The 20362-nt window shown below is 36.8% G+C and overlaps 1 pseudogene; it reads left to right on the forward strand.

Moving 5' to 3' along the window:
- Positions 1–7379: 7379 nt before the first annotated feature.
- On the forward strand, positions 7380–20260 carry LOC130737811 (uncharacterized; annotated as a pseudogene).
- Positions 20261–20362: the final 102 nt, after the last annotated feature.

The raw sequence follows: 20362 nt of genomic DNA on the forward strand, positions 1-20362 counted from the left end.
AAAATCGGAATCGCGAAATTTTCATTTTCCCGCGATTTCACCTTCCTATAAATAGTTAAAAATTCAAAATATCTTCTCATTTTCTTTCTTCAAGGCCGCGAGTGGAGGAGAGGAGAGGGAGAAGATTTTTTCGCCGAAACTTGACCAATCTTCGCGCAGTTCGTTCCTACTTCAAGGTATCGAGGTAGCTAGCTTGATTCTTACCTTTGATCACTGTTTCTACTGCGTTTCTTTAGCTGTTTCTATGCTCAAAGTTTCGAGCTTTTTGTAAAACTGTCCGTTTTTCCTGATTTCTCTGTTGGGGTATCTTCTCTACGTGCCCAAGAGCCTAGAACCTTCGTCGGTATTCGCCGATATGGGCCGAGTTGTCAAGGATCTGAAAAACTGTTTCAAAACCCTTTTTGTCGCACATTTCGAAACTTTACTGTCGAAAAGTCGTAATCTGACTTCGTGCCTTTAGGATTAGTTGTTACGAATGTCGTTAGGATCATTGCTGTCAAATTTGTTTTCCGAAGTGATAACTTTGAGGTTTTGAGCTTTTATTTTGGACCAAAACGCCCCTGAATAGCCGTATTTCGATCCGATCGTCCGAAAATTTTTCCGACAGTTTCTTTGCCTTAGTTTTACCCTAAAACTACCTTGTAAACAGATTTGATCGAAGAAAAAGAGCCGGAGCTCTTTTCCCTTTATGGCCGAGAGCTAAATCAAGGGGGGGGGAGTTTCTCGTTTTCGAAAACTTGTCTTTTCGTACCCGATTGTTGTATTCTGAAGCTTTAATGCTTTGTCTATCGTTAATTGGTTGTATTGTGATCGAGCTAATCAATTTTGTTTGGATTTCTGCTTTGTTTTCTCCGAGGTTCAGTTGAAGGGACTTTGGATATTTCAGAGCAATCGTGTGAAGGATATTTGAACCACGAGACTGGAGCAGCTCGAGGTTAGGGCAACTTACATGTTAGCTATGACTGCATGATAGGCGTCGATAAATTCGACTTATGCTTTACTTTGATATTGATTATGATGATGAATTGATGTTATGATATTTTCCATAACTTGTGATGTTGAGATGTTGTTGAATTGTGCGTTTGACGGGACTTCGGAGTGGGGATTCATTGAACTGGTGTGGTTTGATATTTCGGGTAGGATGAACAACCCTAGGCAAGTTCAACGTGGGGTTTGAGACTTAGCCATTCGTTGGTGTTTGTTCGTATTCTTAGACTTTCCCCGGGAAACTTCTTTTGGAGGGTTTTTGGAAAACTTAGAATGAATAGAATTTCGAAAACTAAAGACCTTAGAGAACTTAGTTTTCAACGAATTTAACTCATAACCTGACTAATTCAATTTAAAACGTTTTCATTATTGAATGAACCATAGGGAACCTAAAGGGGAAAATGATTGCGAAAGACGGGGAAAAGTCGACTTTTGTTGTGGGTTTTGGAGATTGCTGGACACCAAAGGGGGTGAGCCACGGTGATGAATGAAAGTCACCGAGTACTTTAGTACTCTTGTTATTGGGGTTGTGTTGTATTGACCGACACTAACTCTGGGTTTGACTTTGGGTTTTGTTGTTGGAGTTGTGTTGTATTGACCGACACTAACTCTAGGTTTTGGTTGTTGGAGTTGTGTTGTATTGACCGACACTAACTCTTGGGTTTTGAGTTTGGGTTTTTGAGCTAATCACTTGTGTTGTGAGGACGATTCGATGTTTGGCTAACCATATTGCATCATGCATCATTTGGTGAAGAACGGGAATGCTTCACCAATGCATAATTCGATGAGGAACGGGAATGCTTCATCGATGGTGAAGAACGGGAATGCTTCACCAATGCATCATTCGACGAAGAACGGGAATGCTTCGTCAAGGATGAAGAACGGGAATGCTTCATCCATAGTGAAGAACGGGAATGCTTCACTAATATCCGGATCATATTGATTGCATTTCACGCATACATTCACTCTGACTGGAATTGTGTGCTATTTGATTTATTGAAGCATTGTTAGAGTCAATAACATGCTAGGATTACTTAAATATATATATATATATATATATATATATATATATATCAACATATATATCTATACCCTATATCACATGTTGAGTGTATATCTACTTTATTCCGTGAGTTGACCCTAGCGCCTTGGCTTTGGTTTCATGTTTGTGTTTGGGCGGTCGGCCTGCTGCCAGATGTCGATGGCGGACTGGTTTTCGATGGTCTCTCCCTCGGGGGGGATCAGGTATGAGTTGGTGGACCGTCATGCCCCCACCGCTTGGGTGATCGATGTTGCGGGTCACCGATCGACGTACCGGGGAAGGGTCATGGAGGACCGGACGGATGAGCGTGGACGTGTGACGAGAGGAGTGCTACGACGTATGGAGCTGAGCTTTGACTTGCCGCCCTCAGTTCGCTGTAGACCAGGTACTGGTCGAGGACCACCTGTACCACCTCCGACTTCACCTTCTGATGATGAGGACCCAGCGGAGATCGAGCATGCTGTTGCTACACCTGTTGCGCCACCTCCTACTACTGCTATCGATCCTACCGACGTGGCGTCGTCCTCGAGGCTTGTGCGGCCGAAGAGGGAGTCTGTTGTCCCATCTGCCTCACGTCTCTTTTCCTTTACTTCACCACGCGGCTACCGTGTGGATCCCCTGGTTAGGGTGGTAAAGGAGGATGTTCTTGCTGGAGAGGTGGATGTTGAGACGGGCTCGACTAGGACGGTGCGCAGGACAGTTAGGAGGGCGGTCGTGGACTTGGACACCGAGATGATTACGGTGGATTCCGACTCTGACAACGAGAGCAGTGGGGACAGCTACTCGCCGAGCAGCGATGAGGAGGAGGAGGAGGAGGAGCTATGAGCTGGACTGGGAGGGTAGGTTAGGCAGCGTCATTTTTTGTGTAGAGCTCTGATTCGTCTTTTATTTTGGGACAGGGTAGGTTCCCGATGTGTGGCTTTTTGTGTGGTTCTTTTGATGAGGAATCACAGAGAGTCTGTCGGAGTATAGGGGTCTTTTGTTCAGGCCATTTTTGGAGCCGACTTTCTCTTGGATGACTGTACTTTTGATACTTTTACTTACATTACTGGGTCTGTATATATTTGCCTACGGGCACACTACTTTGGAGTCACTGCGAGTGCGCGTGACGTGGGAGTGCAGCTGAGGCTGTACATGTGTATATATTTGTATATCGGTTAGTTTAGTTGTTGGGTTATGTTTTTATTTTCTATTGCTTTTATTAAAAGGAATCAATCGAAAAAAAAATTACCTGTTTTCCGCGTCAAGTTTACTTTTAGTTACTAAGGTGACACCTGGATATCGGGGTGTTACACACGCGAGGGAGTTTTTGTGGATTGACTGTGTGGTCTCCTTGAGAACTTGTCGATTGACTGTGTGGTCTCCACGTGACTTGGGTTGAATGTGTGGTCCCCTTGTGTTGTTCATCTGCGGATGATCGAGATTGGATCCAAGGTGTTGAGGTGGTTGTGTGAATGGTGAGGACGTTAGTCTAACTGAACCTTAAGTTGCTAACTCTAGAGATGAGTACTTGAGACCGATATTGATCTTATGATTATTGTTTAATTGTTTTATCTGTAATTGATGCATGAGAACTGACCCTCTATTATCTGTTATTTGTTTTGTTCTGGAGGGGGGGGGGGCAGATGACCATGACAAAGAGTGCAGTGAGTTCTTGGGAGCTGATACTCCGTGACGAGCCACTACGGATGACGACTACACTCCTGATGAAGAGGAAGAAGAGAAAGAGGAAGAGGCCAAGGAATAGGGTTGGGTTGAGAGTCAGTCATTTTCTTTTTAGGTTGAGAGTACCGAGTTTGGGAAGAATTGAACCATTACTTTATTTTCGTTTGGATATTTTACTTTGATGCAATTTACTTTGATTCCAAACATATATTTCATACTATTCCAGATGGTCAATTGGAAAGTTTTGCGATGTCGATTATTTTTCCGCGTTTTGAAAAGGTTAAGTTTCAAGAGTTTCGTAAAATTGAACGTTTGTCATTAATCAAGGGGTAATAATTGAATCGACAAAAATTCTTTACGAAATTCATGACGTTTTGGTTACTGTGTGACACTCGAGAAATCGGGGCGTTACACGTATAGTCCAGGGTTTTGTGTCGAAAGACTAATCATGGAAAGGATAAAGAGAAATTCGTATATTTCTCTAAAGATTTTGAATTTCGCTTATACAATGCTTTAAGAGCAGATTAGCCTTTTACTAACGCTCTCGCCCTAAGGCGGAAGTGAATAAGGCTCGTGCTATAACTTATAACGACTATAGTACTATTCTTAGTCATTCCTTAACTTTCTACTTCATTAAGTCATCCAATTTAGTGAACACTTGTTCAGGTTCCCTTCACGATACATCGAAACCTAAGCGTGAATAGGAATTTAACTATTTAATTCTATAACTAAAAACTAGGGTCTTACAGTAACTGTCCCTGATGGGCCAGTTGAGCCTCGCTGGATGATATGTCTCTTGGACACGGACTGGCAACGCCCAGGGGTTACCCGCCAAGTGGCGGGCGCCTAGCTTGAGAACCTTTAGGGGCTCGCCAGTCCACGGTCCAAGAGACATATATCATCCCCATTTTTCAAAATTTTCATAACAGTAATTTATACTACTTTTTATGGTCCAATCTCTAGTCTCCATGTACTATTCGATGACTACCACTAAACCCAACCACACTCATCCCTCTGCCTCCGAGAAGCCAAAGTCGAAGATCAGATTTAAGGACTCTTCCACTTGGCATGTAGATTGGAGGATGTAATCGTGAATGTCGCTTCCAATGATGAGGAAAAGCGTCGATGTAATCCCTAATGTAGCATTTTGGCACCCCCTTATTGCATTTCCTGCAAAAATATCTTTCATCTTCATCTCTCACTCATGTTAAACAATTTTTCATGGACACACGCGATATGACCAATTGGTTCTTAAGTTAATGTCATTCAAAGTTCCATATGTCACAAATAAATGGAAATCACGTACGATTATAATTAAAATGTGATTTAATTAAATTAAATTAAATTCGAAGACAAAAATAAATAAATATTTAAATACCAATAAAGATAGGAAAGATTTAATTAAAAAAATTCAAAATTAAATCTCGGCCTTAAAAAGGTGCTGCATTGAATAAAATGATTCATGATTTTGGATTAAATAAAAAAAGGATATGTACATTATATCTTTACCCCTTATAAATGTCACAATATTATTTTTTTTAGCTCTTTTGAGTAAATTTCTGAACTCAATATAGAATGAAGGGAGACAAATTTAAAATTCCACAAAAACTGAAATCTGATAAAAAAAACAACAAACAAAATTTTTTCCTTTAGATTCAATATAAAATTGTTGGATGAATAATGTTAATTTTTTGTTTGAATTAATTTTTTTTTTCGAAAGTAAATTTAAAATTATTGCTCATAGGGAAATAATGCATTCAATGTATTAATTATTCTAATTATTAAGGTTTGACTATTTTATGCGTTGAATGACAATTACTATTTTTTAAATTTAAAAATAATTTTCGTTCTGCATGTTTTTTATATGTATATTAGCTGAGAAATTTGAAATGTATCTTATATCTTTTTTTCCACAAATCAATACTTATTTGATTTATTTAATTGTCATCATCATTTTTTAAATTTTAATATTTTTGAGAAATATATTGTATTTTCGAAATTTTTTAGAATTTTTTTAATTCATAATTATTTTTAAATTGTGGTAATATTATTTCATAAATTTTAATTTTTATTTATTTCTAAAATTTATTTTTGATATTTGAAATTGAATTTATTTTTACGTCAATTTATTTGGTACATTGGAAATAATTAATCCGAATATATACAAAATAAAAAAAAAATCGTGAAAATCAAAATAAAAAAATACTAATATTGTAAATTTTAAAAAATTCAATACTATTTGAATTAGAAAATAAAACATGTTTTTGAAATTTCAATATTCATTGAAATTTGAATTTCAAACGTAAAATTAATATTTTCTTTCCCCTTTTATAGCTTGACATATTATTGAATTTATCTAGCTATTTAACAAATTTACACGTGGAATTTGTTATCTAACAAATTGACACGTGAAATTTTTCTTATGAGATTGAACCAGGAGTTGCTACCTCACCAAATATGTCTGATTGAAGTTCTTCTTTTCTGATATATATATATATATATATATATATATATATATATTGATATTCTTATTGATATTTTTATTCATGACTCACAATTTAGTTAAATAATATATAATTTTCACTATTTTCATTTTTTACTCGAAACCAAGATATGATTGATGAGAACACAATTGAAAACACAAAAATATAACATAAAATATATTATATTTACCTATCATCACTTATCTTAATATTATTTTGGTCCATAAATAGGAACTACATAAGAAGAAAATAAGAATTATAATTAATAAATACAATATTAACTATAAATATACTAGTGCAATATTTCTTACTTTCTTTCTGTCATGTTTCGGTTAGCCTTGTACATACACTAGTGATTAACCCATGCGACACACAACGCACATGATTGAAGCGCTACGTACAATCTTCTATATATATTAGTAAAGCAGACTTGAAAAAATAGTGCCATTTCAATTAATTACATTGAGCTATAAGTATTAAACACTTGAAAAATTGCATTAAACACATTAACAATCTATTTTAATTTCCATTTTCAGTTACTTAAGTTAAATGAAATCATTTTTTAGTCTTTATTCACTGTACTGCAAAATTTAACTTTCCAATGTGGTCAACAGAGATTTCAATACACTTTGCACACGTATGAGTTTCTCAATGAGGTCATTAAAGAAATTATTCCAACGGAATTCCCTTCAGCTGCTTAAGTGAATCTTTCTCACTATTGGAATTTTGAGCACACTTTTTCAATAACAATGTTAATTGAAATTAATACACTGTACAAATATAAAACTGACTACATAGCACTAAATGAAAATGACAAATATGAAACTGACTACAATACTACATAGTGACATTAAAGAAATTATTCCAACGGAATTCCCTTCAGCTGCTCAAGTGAATCTTTCTCACTATTGGAATTTTGAGCACACTTTTTCAATAACAATGTTAATTGAAATTAATACACTGTTTCTCAATTTCATCAATTCTGCACAAATCCATAACTTCCATTTCAAAGCAATGAACCACCCTGCAAAAACTGATAAAACTGATAAAACTTTGCAATACAAACAGCCTATTCATCTACCTACATTAATTTGAAATAATTGAATTACACTAAATCATGCACTATTGCATATCTCTATATAAACAACTCAAACACACTCAAATCATATATACCTTAGACTTCAACATCCTACAAGAAAAGAATGACAACTGTCACAAGCTATTTCAACAAGTATGTCATTTTTTCATCACATTAGCAAAAAAAAAAATTGTCCTTATTGCATATTACTCATTTCTTTTTTTCAAGAGAAAGATCATCAACAACAACAAAGGACACACATTCCTTAGTGATCCATCCTCCACAGCGGGTGATTGGAAAATTAAAGTGCGAGTTTCACGAATATGGGACACTCTCAATATATACAGAACCACCAGAGATTTTGCAAACACTTCTAAGCTATGAAGGTGGTCGCCGCTCAGCGAAATTCAAGGAAACAATTCGAGCATTTAATTCTATGTTTGCATTCACATCCATGGGTGCTAAAATAGATCATACGGTCAACTTACGACCAGGTCCATATGTATACAAAATAAGTGGGCAAAATTATCATAAAATTGGAGGGCTCATACCTGAAGAAGGAGAAACCCCAAAATTCTTCCAGCTTTATATTCATGATACAGAAAATGAAATCCAAAATAGAATGCGCTCCTTCAAAAAAGGAGCGAAGGCAGAAGAACTTGATGCAACCATAGTTGAAGATCTAAAGGAAATGCTTGACAGAGAAAATCCCATTGCCCAACTTTTCAGGATGGCAAGAGATCGATTATCTGCACCTGGCACAACAAATGTCTGTATCAAGTTACTTGGTATTAGATCAACAGAATCAAGGCAATATAGCAAACCAACTTCATCAGAAATTGCTGCTCTTATAGTTGGAGATTTTGGAAATTCTAATGGAAAAAGAGATGTAATAATAGAACACAAAACTATGGGGTTCCAAAGGATAACTGAATTACATCCTTCTTTGATGGTCATGCAGTACCCATTGTTATTTCCCTATGGTGAGGATGGATTTCACTTGGAAATTCCATATTCTCAAAAGAATGGTAGAAAGCGAGAGAATGTGACAATAAGAGAATATTATGCATATCGAATACAACAAAGAAGCTTGGAAGGAAAGACTCTCATCTCTGCAGGAAGATTATTTCAACAATATATTGTTGATGCTTTCATAGCTATAGAAGAAGAACAGTTGCGATGGGTAAGAAAAAATCAAACAAAGCTACGCACTGAATTGTACAAGAATGTATGTGATGCAGTTGTTCGTGGAGATACCATAGCGGCTGCTACTGGTAGCCCTCATCTTTTACAGGCGGGCCACGATATATGGTCCAAAACTATCAAGATGCTATGGCCATATGCAGACATTTTGGGAATCCATATATTTTCATGACATTTACTGCTAATCCAAAATGGCCTGAGATCCAATATATGCTTGATAAAATTCTGGGACAACTCCCTCAATCCAGACCAGACATCATCACTAGAGTTTTCAAGCTCAAACTTGATCAACTCGTGAAACACGTAGTGCAAGGACAACATTTTGGCAAAATAATATCAAGTAAAGATCCTTACTTTTAAACTTAACTTCATCAACTACACTACACATACCTTTTATCCCTATTAAGTATTTAAAATTCATAGTTAAAACAATATTTTGTAATTTAAATAATATATTATATTCTTTAATAATATATATATACATATGAATATGATTGTCATTAAATATACATGTTTAAAAACAAATTACACTTCTTTGTAAATATATATACATATATGTGTTTGTATAACAAAAAAAATGGACATTCTATTTTAATCTAATATTTTCTTTTTCAGCATTATACACCATAGAGTTCCAAAAGAGAGGACTTCCTCATGCTCATATTCTTCTATGGCTTCATCAGAAAAATAAGTACCCAACAGCACAAGACATAGATAAGATAATAACGGCAGAATTACCATCTGAAACACAAGATCCAGAGGGTTTTAATGCTGTCACACAGTTAATGGTGCATGGACCATGTGGAGAAGCAAACAAAAATTCACCTTGCATGGTTGATGGTTTTTGCAGCAAAAATTATCCAAAAAGGTACAGCCCTGAAACAACGATTGATAAGGATGGATTTCCTACCTATAGAAGAAGGGACGATGGAAGACATGTCCAAAAAGGAGACATCAGGTTAGACAACCGCTATGTCGTTCCTTATAACCGAGATTTGTTACTCAGATTTCAAGCACCCATAAATGTGGAATGGTGCAACAATTCAAGAGCCATAAAGTATCTTTTTAAATATATCCACAAAGGCCCTGATAGAGCAACTGTGCTAATAGAAGATAATGTGTCTCCCGAAAACACACAAACACCACTCAAGATAACAGAAGTTAATGAGATCAAAACATACTTGGATTGCAGGTATATTCATCTGTTTAAGTCTTTAAATTTATACTAATTATCAATGTCAATTTTGATTAACAAAAAAAATTATTTTAAACACTTGAAAATATTATATGCAGGTATGTCTCCGCATGTGAGGCATGCTGGAGAATTTTTGATTTTGATATACACTACAGAACTGTGGCAGTTACCAGATTAAGCTTCCATTAAGAGATTCAGAGCGATTGTCAAATGTCATTACAAGAGAAGGAATTGAAGACACTATGTTCACGGAATGGATGAGAATGAATTCAATCCACCCCGATGCAAGAATGGATGAGAATGAATTCAATCCACCCCGATGCAAGAAAGTTAACATATTTAGAATTCCCCACCAAATTTGTTTGGGATAAACAAAACAAAATATAGAAAATAAGGAAGGTCGGAACAACAATTGGCAGAATTTATTATGCACACCCAACATCAGGTGAAAGATATTACTTGAGAATTCTATTAAATATTGTTCGGGGGCCACAAAACTACGAAGAAATCAAGACGGTAGGTTGCGTGACACATGCATCTTTCAAACAAGCATGTAATGCTCTAGGTCTCTTGGATGATGATAAGGAATTGAATGAAGCATTGGCTGAATCAGGGCATTGGGCAACAGGTTTCCAACTGCGGGACTTATTTATCACTCTGCTCCTTTTTGCAGAAGTGACAAATGTCAAGGAATTCTGGGAGAAGAATTGGCAATTGTTGTCTGAGGACATAATATTCATTCAATCGAATCATTCAAATATATCATAAATTCTTAATCTATATAAGACAAATCAACAACATAAAAAAAACCCAACACAAAACATACAATTTACAAAACAAGATATAATATGCAGAGATAGACTGTAAGAAATTACTCCTTAGAATGCAGAGATAGACCGGAAAAAATACTTAGGAATATTGGTGAGATAAGTTACCTCGGCGGTGTCGTTGAAGATGAACTCGCCAGTGTAACACCCCGATTTCCAGGTGTCACTTTAGTAACCAAAAATAATCTTTACGCGGAAAACAGGTAATTTTTTTCGATTGATTCCTTTAAATCAAAACGATAAAGAAGTAAAGACAAAACACAACTACTAAACTAACCAATATACATCAAATATAAACATGTACAGCCTCAGCTGCACTTCCACGCCCCACACACTCGCAGTGACTCCAAAGTAGTGTGCCCGTAGGCAAATATTTACAGATCCAGAAGTGTGAGTGAGAAAAAGTATAATTACAAACCACTAGGAGAAAGTCGGCCTCAAAATGGCCTAAGCAAAGACCCCTATGGTCCGACTGACTCACTGTGATCCCTCCGTAAGAGAACCACACAAAAAGCCATGCATCGGGAACCTACCCTGTCCCAAAAGCAAAACGAATCAGAGCTATTACAGTAACAACCAACTCCAAAAGACTCTAACCACCCATACCCCACACTACTATCATCGACCCTCCCTCGATCAGGCATGAAGTCCGGGTCCTCGTCGAAAGCTTCAGTAATAGTTGTTCCGCTCCGGGTCTTTCCCGCACAACGCATCATCACGAACCGGCTGACAGACGCCTGACAGCAGGCCGACCGCCCAAACACAAACATACAAACAAAGCCAAGGCGCTAGGGTCAACTTACAGAATACAATAGATATACAATCAACTTGTGATAAAGGGGATATATACATATGTTGTATATATATACATATAAGTTATGTATTGCCTACTCTAAGGTATATACATAGCATGTTCTCGAATCTCCTACACAGTTCAATCATTAATACCTAACGATGTTCATCAACATCAAATCATCATAATCTCAACATATGAAGTTAGGTGATAAGGTTAGTCAAACAATGTATCGTCCTCCCAACACACACGTATCCAACTAAACCAATGTTCCCTGTCGTTGCCCTAGGGTAAACGACGATGAAATCTCACGCTTCCATGAAGTCTCACGCTTCAATGGGGTCTTACGCTTTCACGAAGTCTCACGCTTCAGTGAAATCTCACACATTCACGAAGTCTCACGCTTCAGTGAAGTTTCGCGCCTTCACGAAGTCTCACGCTTCAGTGAAGTTGCACGCCTCCGCAAAGTCTCCCGCTTCAGCAAAGGTGTACGCCTCCGCAAAGTCTCCCGTTTCAGCGAAGGTTCCCGTCTCCACGAGGTCTCCCGCCTCAGTGAAGTTTCTGCTTTCACGAAGTCTCACGCCTCAGTGAAGCTTACTCACTTTCACGAAGTCTCACGCTTCAGTGAAGTTCCATGCTTTCACGAAGTCTCACGCCTCAGTGAAGCTTCCCGTTCTTCACTATGGATGGACCATTCCCGTTATCCATCCTGGATGAACCATTCCCGTTATTCATCCTTGGTGAACCATTCCCGTTATTCACCATATGATATGCACAGGTGAACCATTCCCGTTATTCTTCCGATTGATGCAATATGGTTAGCCAAACAACGAATCGCCCTTACCACGGAAGTGTTTAGCTCACAACCCAACCCCAACAAAACCATGAGTTAGTGTCGGTCAATACAACACAACTCCCACCACAAAACCCACAAACAAAGCCCAGAGTCTGTGCCGGTCAATACAGCACGACTCGAACAACACTCCCAAGAGTACTAGAGTACTCGGTGACTTTCAATCATCACCATAGCTCACCTTAGTGGCTTTCCCCAATTCCAAAACTCTCCAAACCCACAACAAAAGCCGACTTTTCCCCGTCTTTCGTAAATATTTTCCCCTTTAGTTCTCATATGATTATTCGTTTAGTAAAAACGTTTCGAATTGAATTAGTCAAGTTATGAGTTTACTTCTCAAAGTCTAAGTCTCCCAGAGTCTCTAGTTTTCGAAATTCTAATCATTCTAAGTTTTCCAAAAACCCTCCAAAAGAAGTTTCCCGGGGAAAGTCTAAGTATTCAAACGAATCCCAACAAATGGCTAAGCCTCAAACCCCTCGTTTGGACTTGCCTAGGGTTGTTCATCCAACCCGAAATGTCAAAGATCACCAGATCAATGAATCTCCACTCCGAAGTCGCGTCAAAACGCTCAATCCAACACAACATCAACATCATAAGTTATGAAAACATTCATAACAATAAACCATCATCATAATCAATATCATAGCAAAGCATAAGTCGAATTTATCGACGCCTATTATGAAATCATAGCTAATATATATGTAAGTTTCCCTAACCTCGAGCTGTTCCAGCTTCGCAAACAAAGTTCTCCTCAAACAATTGCTCTGAGTCTTCCAAAGTTCCCTCAACTGAACCTCAGAGAAAAACAAAGCAGAATCCAAACAAAATCGATTAGTTCGATCGCAAAACAATACATAAACGATAGACAAAGCATTAAAGCTTCAGAATAGGACAATCAGGTACGAAAAGACAAGTTTTCGAAAACGAAAAACTCCCCTCCCTTAGGAAATAGCCCACGGCCATAAGGAGAAAAGAGCTTCGGCTCTTTTTCTTCGATCAAATCAGTTTACAAGGTAGTTTTAGGGTAAAACTAAGGCAAAGAAACTGTCAGAACAATTTTCGGACAATCGGGCCGAAATACGACTATCCAGGGGCATTTTGGTCCAAAATAAAGGCTCAAAACTTCAAAGTTATCAGTTCTGAAAACAAATTTGACAGCAATGATCCTCATGACATCCGTGACAACAAATCCTAAAGGCACGAAGTCAGATTAAGTCTTTTTGACAATAAAGTTTCGAAATGTGAGACAAAAAGGGTTTTGAAACAGTTTTTCAGATCCTGGACAACTGGATCACAATCAGCGTTTACTGACAGAGATTTTAGGCTCATGGGAACCTTGAGAACATAACCCAAGCAAGAAATCGAAGAAAACGGACAATTTTAGAAAAAGCTCAAAACTGTGAGCACAGAAACGACTTCAGAAACGCAACAGAAACAACAATCAGAGGTAGGAATCGTGTTAGTTACCTCGATACCTAGAAGTAGGGACGAACTGCACGAAGATTGGTCAAGTTTTCGCGAAAATCTCCTCCCCCCTTGCTCTCCACGAATTTGGGCCACTAATGGAGGAAAATGAAAGATATTTTGCTTTTTCGCCTATTTATAGGCGGGCGAAATCCCGGGAAAATGAAAATTTCGCGATTCCGATTTTTGCAGCACGTTCACCAAGGAATTCTAAGAGAGATTCTGGCGTCAGAATTCCAGAACTCAAAACAAATATCTAAGATTTAGGAAAAACGATATCCAAAACGCCAAAAGCGGTGTAAGTTAGTCTGTCCCGAAAAACTAATTTTTGCTGTGATGCTCAGACGACAAAACTTCCAACAGAAGAAAGATTGGAAATGTCGAAACAAGTTTGGCAACGTGAACGGAATCTTCGTTAGAAGTCCCGAATAGAAAAAGTCTTCATCCATTGCTCGAAAATAAGGTTTCGAAGCAAAGAAATTAGCGTCGGCGGACATCCGAAAAGTGAAACCTATCGTGCGTACAGTCCAGAGTTCCGAAATGAAACGCTGGTCGATGGAAAAATAAAGAGAATCTTTAAATTTTCCGAGAGTTCGAAATCTCACTCAAAACGTTGCTTTAAGAGCGAAATAGCCTATTCTGGACACGCTCGCCATAAGGCAGGTGTGCAGACGACTCGCACTAGCTCCGAAAGAAACAACGCCACATTCCTCGAGCAATTCCTGAACTTTCTTTTTCATTAATCTTTCTCAAATATCAAACTCCTGTCACGCTTACACTGATTCCACGCGTGAGTCGGAAATTAACTTGTTCCGAAAATCCGGGTCTTACAGCCAGGTTCCTGTTGAAGCCAAGACACACTGTCCCACATCATCTCTCACCACGTCACCACAAATGCCAGTCTGAAACCAGAGAAATCAACAAAAACCCAAAACCAATCAAATTCTATTTGAACCTACAACTGACCCCTTTTCTTCCATTCCTTTAACAAATTATCTTTCATTTTCTTATGTGGTCCGTTCGTTCATCATGTACTATAATTACATTAAAATTAACAGAGTAAAGATTCCCTCTTAGATACAATGTAAAAGTGTGGTGAATTGTGGAAAGCTGAGAGTGGAGAGGGACAAACCTGATTTCGGGATAGACCAGTCTGTGTTGCCAACATATGCTTATCTGCATCGCTCGGGTACTAGAGAAAGAGACCAGAAAATGACATCAGTTTCCTTCCCCTTTACTATAAACCCTTACCTGACCATTTAAACCTTTCTTTATGTCCCTTCGCTTGCTGGGCGCGAGAATCTAAGATTAAGAAAGAAAGATCTACACTCCTACCATGGTGGGTATCGGTGGCCATGATTAGATGAAGGATTGATTAGGGTTAGGAATAGACAATACACATCAAAGTACGCCATGTCTGTTGAGATTGACCACGAATTGGGAGAGAGGAGCTCGAATTTCTTCTTGATTTCCCCCTTTTACAGCCACAAACAACTCTGTTTCTGCGACAAAAATTTCATTTTTCTCACTTTGAGCCCCATTCACGTGATTTTCCCCTTCTGTTGATCTTTTACTTTTGTTTTTTAAATATAAACAAAATTATGCATTAGATAATTTAAAATATTAAAATATAATCAATTATATGATTTTTAAGGGGTTATTATGTATTTTAGAAATACATACTTTTCTTTAATGATTTCTAACCGTAAAAAAGGATTTGATAAAAACTAACACATCATAACTATTCCAAATTTCAAAAAAAAATCATAAAAAATTATGGCAATTTAAACTTAATATCATTAAAAAATATTTAATTCACTTTATTAACAAGACGCCACCTTGATTAGCAGGAAAGTTCACAAATAGAAATTTATATAAAGTGAATTTGAATCATACATAAAAGCTTATCATTTTATCATAACTTTTTAGGCTTATCCTTCTTTAACACAATGTCTACGTACTACCACTAAGTTTTATATTTTCGCGGTCAAGTTGTTAAATACATAGTTAAAAAGTTACAAGTATAATTACTCAGTGGAAGAATCTGATGATCCAATTTGTTACTTTTTTAACGTTGATGATCCAGTTTTTTTTGTTAAATTAAAAGAACAAACTGGAAAATTTAAAATAAATTAAAATTAGATAATTTAAAATATTAGAATATAATCTATTATGTATTTTTTAAAGGATTATTATGTATTTGGCAAATACTTTCTTTTCTTTAATGATTTGTTAAAAAATAAAACTTCATAACTATTCCAAATTTAAAAAAAAAATCATAGTTAATTATACCAATTTAAAATTAATATTATTACAAAATAATTACTTCGCTATAAGACGCTTTCTTGAAAAGAATTTTAACCTTTAACACACCCGTTTCAAACATGATACTTCAAAGAGAGAATCAGTGGTTGAACAAAAAAATATAATTTTTGATCTATAAATTGTTTTCCCATAATGAAGTATTGCACTATTAATTTATGTTAATTCTTATAAACATTGAAAAAAATTAACACACATAAAAAACTATTATTCAAAAAATTAATTTAATTCTTATAAAAATATAAATCCCTCACCCCTCTTTAACTTAATTTCAGGGATTGCATCACTATTACTACCCGGAGGTAGAACAGCTCATAGTAGATTTCAAATTCCATTGGATCTTTTTGAAGAGAGTACATGCTCAATAAAGCAAAATACTCACCTTTGCTTAATTAATAAATCAGACAGATCTGATTATTTGGGATGAAGCACCAATGACTAAGAGATTGGCATTTGAAGCCCTTGATAGAACATTGAAAGACATTGTTGGTTACAAAAACCCTGACAAAGCACTAAAGCCATTTGGAGGAAAGACAACCCTTCTTGGGGGAGATTTCAGACAAATACTACCTGTAATACCAAAAGGACAAAGACAAGACATAGTCAAATCATGTATTAACAAGTCTTACTTATGGGACCACTGCAAGATCTTTATGCTGTCCAAAAGTATGAGAGTCGGTGATAGTTCATCATCTTCACGACTTAGTTCATTGGCATATGAATTCAACAAATGGATATTGCAGATTGGTGATGGAAAAATAACAACAATTTGTAGAGAAGGTGAAGATATTCCAACATGGACAAAAATACCAAGTCAGTATCTACTAAAGCCAACAGGTGATTCAATTAAACAAATTGTTGACAGCACATATCCAAATTTGCAGAAACAGTTCAAAAATGAAGACTATCTCAGAGAAAGGGCAATCCTCACACCTTTGAATGATACAGTTGATGACATAAATAATTATACTATTCACATGATTGAAGGGACAACAAAACAATACATGAGCTCAGATCAGATAGACAAGGCAACTGATAACATAGTTGAACAAGAGATCATGTACCCGGTGGAGTTCTTGAATACTTTAAGTTTCAACGGATATCCAAACCATTGTTTGGACCTCAAAAAAGGAATGCAATTATGTTACCCAGGAACATCAATCCAGCCCTAGGATTGTGCAATGGAACAAGACTAATTATTTTACGCCTAGGAGACCGGGTAATAGAGGCAAAAATACTAACGGGAAGCAACATTGGTGCAAAAGTGCTTATACCACGGATAGTTCTGACGAAAAATGATTCCAAGTGGCCTTTTATCTTGAGAAGAAAACAATTTCCAATAAAAGTTTGTTACGCAATGACAATCAACAAAAGCCAAGGCCAATCATTGAACTATGTGGGATTATATTTGCCAAGACCTGTATTCAGTCACGGTCAACTATATGTTGCGGTGTCAAGAGTAACATCACCAAAGGGATTGAAGATACTTATTGTTGAGCAAGACGACACATATTCACAATATACGAAAAATGTTGTGTACAATGAAGTTTTTTATGAACTTCCTCAATGTAATTACAGTTGATATATCTATATATTCTACATTTTCATCAATTTAACAGCTTTTTAACCTTTACAAAATTAATGAAAAACAAAACTTAAAAACATACCCGTGCAACGCACGGGTTTAATTCCTAGTGTGACGATAAAGAGAAGTTATGATATATTACAGCACAATTATATTAGCCTTACGTTATATTACAACACAATTATGTTGCGTCAATTTATAATATAGTTACTATAAGAATTCAATTACAGAAAAGGAAAATTTTTATTATGCACAAGTCAAAACTTGTGTACACAAGGTGCTTTAGACCCAGTGTTATCAGACTCAACCCAGAGATTAACTCGATGAGGGGATTGGATCAATGGGTCACTGGTTCAACCAGTGAGTCAATGGTTGCACCGTTTGACTCGGTATCTTTTAAAAAAAAATTAATTTCAAAATATAACTATGAAAAAATTAACTGTATATTACATATAATATCTAAAACATTATATATAATCTTATTAACCTTAACTTATTATATGATTTATTTAAAATCAACACCAAGGAATTAGATCTGAAACATTTTTTTATGAAATCAACTCTAAGATTTGCTCCAATGTGTACATACTAGGAAATAATCCGTGCGATGCTTTTATATTTTAATTAAAATTTTATTTTAACTTAATACACATATAACGCAATATGTAAAACAAAATTGCACCTACATTCAGTTATATATATTTTTTTCACCTAACACAATCAACACAACTAAGATTAGGAAAATCTTAACCAAAGTAAAATGTCCCTGATTCCCACTAACTTTGAATAAGATGAAGGGCTCGGTAGAGTCAATGAAGAGTATACAAACTGTGAGCAACAAATCAGCCTTTGCTGTCCTGGTTGCTAGCATCAATGTCTGCTTAGTATTTTGCATATCACAAGGCAAAGTAAAAAACAGGTTACATAAGAAGCATTGCTTGAAACTAAGGAAAAAAGAAGCATAAAGTTGAAGTTTCATAAAAAACAAAGGAAGAATGAAAAACACAGTACATCAAAGATATGGAAAATTGACAATTTCATGAACATTAACCTGTATGATTCATCAATATTTCTTTTAAAATGATGTTCTCCTGTCATCAGTATACCTTTTGTTTCATGTTCAATTGTCGTTTAGGAAAATACATCCGATACTACTGCATAGCAGAGTCAGCCTCCTCTTTTATGGTGTGGTCTTTGTTCTAATACTCACTCCCTTTACTCATTCATCTCCTGAAAACGTACAACAACATTGCTAAGATACTGATACATGAGACACAAACTAATGCATAACAACATTAAGATATCCTGATGATAAAGCTTACTTCAATATAGGGATAGTGACCCAGGAAACAATAGGCCATATTGTTAATAGGGATTTAAAGGTAAATAATCTACCTGTGAACTTAATATATGAAAGGGCATTATGACATTAACTGATCATTCATGTAGCCTACTCCACATAGTGGGAAAAGGCTTAAATGATGATGAAACTTACTTCAGTCTTAGTTTGGCTTCCTAAAGCATCATTGACATTGAAAATATATCATAGTATAGTATCATTAAAAACTACAATCTTAGGAGTCAACAGGCCATTAGCAGGAACTTTCTTTCTAAGGAGCTTGCATGGTGATTTTCTATTTGTATAACTCAGACAGGAAAAGGAAGTGCATCTTCTTCCCTAAGCAAGGACGGGCGAGAAAAATTATGGGCGAGGGGCGCAAATTCAACACATTAAACAAAATTAACCATGCTTGATTAGAGTAGGCAGAATACAAATTTTGAGGGGAGAAAATATAACATCAAAATACCATTTTTTAAGAAAATTTTCTCTTGTGGTTCAACTGCCCCATTTTTTGTACACTTGGATCATTCCCTGAAAGAAAATAAGAGCAGGAGCTTAAATATTAAGAGGTTCAATCTTAATTACAACACATATTAGTTGAAATTTCTGAACTTTATTACCTGTGTTTGTCTTGTTGCTTAAAATATGCATCTATAAGATCTCTGGACTGGGCGGGCTAGTACAAGATCATAGAACCCGCCCAGTAGACCTGAGACCTCATAGGTAGAGATGGGTTCCCAGTATGAAGACGTGGGCCCGGGTTACTTTGTCTTGTTTATATTAAGGATATAAGCATTTGTCTTATTCTACACAGGGATTTGGGCCTTGCATGTAAGACTCAAATCCATGAATATTCTAGATAAGGACCATCCCCCACTATAAAAGGGGTGTCCTCACCTTGTACTAGACACCTTTTTGATCATTAATGAGATAATTTCCTTATTCATACATCACATATATTCTTTTAGCTCTGCTAGGGTTCATCAAGGATACTTTATATCCATTGTTAGAACTTAAGCCAGAACATTGGCGCCGTATGTGGCTCTTACTTAGTGGTTTCTCTTCTACTGACGTAATAGAGGCAGATCAGTTTGATGGAGACACGTTCTTGTGGTGGGCGAGCACCACGTCGTCGTCGTGGTGGTCGTCATAGTGGAGGTCGAAGTCAGGCACATGTGATCCGACCTGAACTGGAGGGGGAAGCTTCTTCCGATGGAGCCTCGGTGGCAGTACGATCTCACGCCACCACGGTTCCAGAAAATCCGGTACAGCCAGGTGTGGCTGTCAGGTCGGGTTTGGACCTTAAAACGAAGCTCCCCAGCCTGGAGACAGATACTTTGGGTGATCAGCAAGCTGAAACACCTGTGCGGGCGCCGGACAATGCATTGGGAGCATCATCTGCTGAATTGAAGCAGGTGTAGGATAACATCCAGGCGGTGCAGCGTCAGAATGAGCACTTACAAGCTCAAGTGGAGTATCTTAATCAAATGCGTGATCTGAGGTGTGGGCAGCGTGTGGATGCG

The sequence above is a fragment of the Lotus japonicus genome, chromosome 1, assembly GCF_012489685.1.
Source record: "Lotus japonicus ecotype B-129 chromosome 1, LjGifu_v1.2".
In the NCBI taxonomy this organism is placed as follows: Eukaryota; Viridiplantae; Streptophyta; class Magnoliopsida; order Fabales; family Fabaceae; genus Lotus; species Lotus japonicus.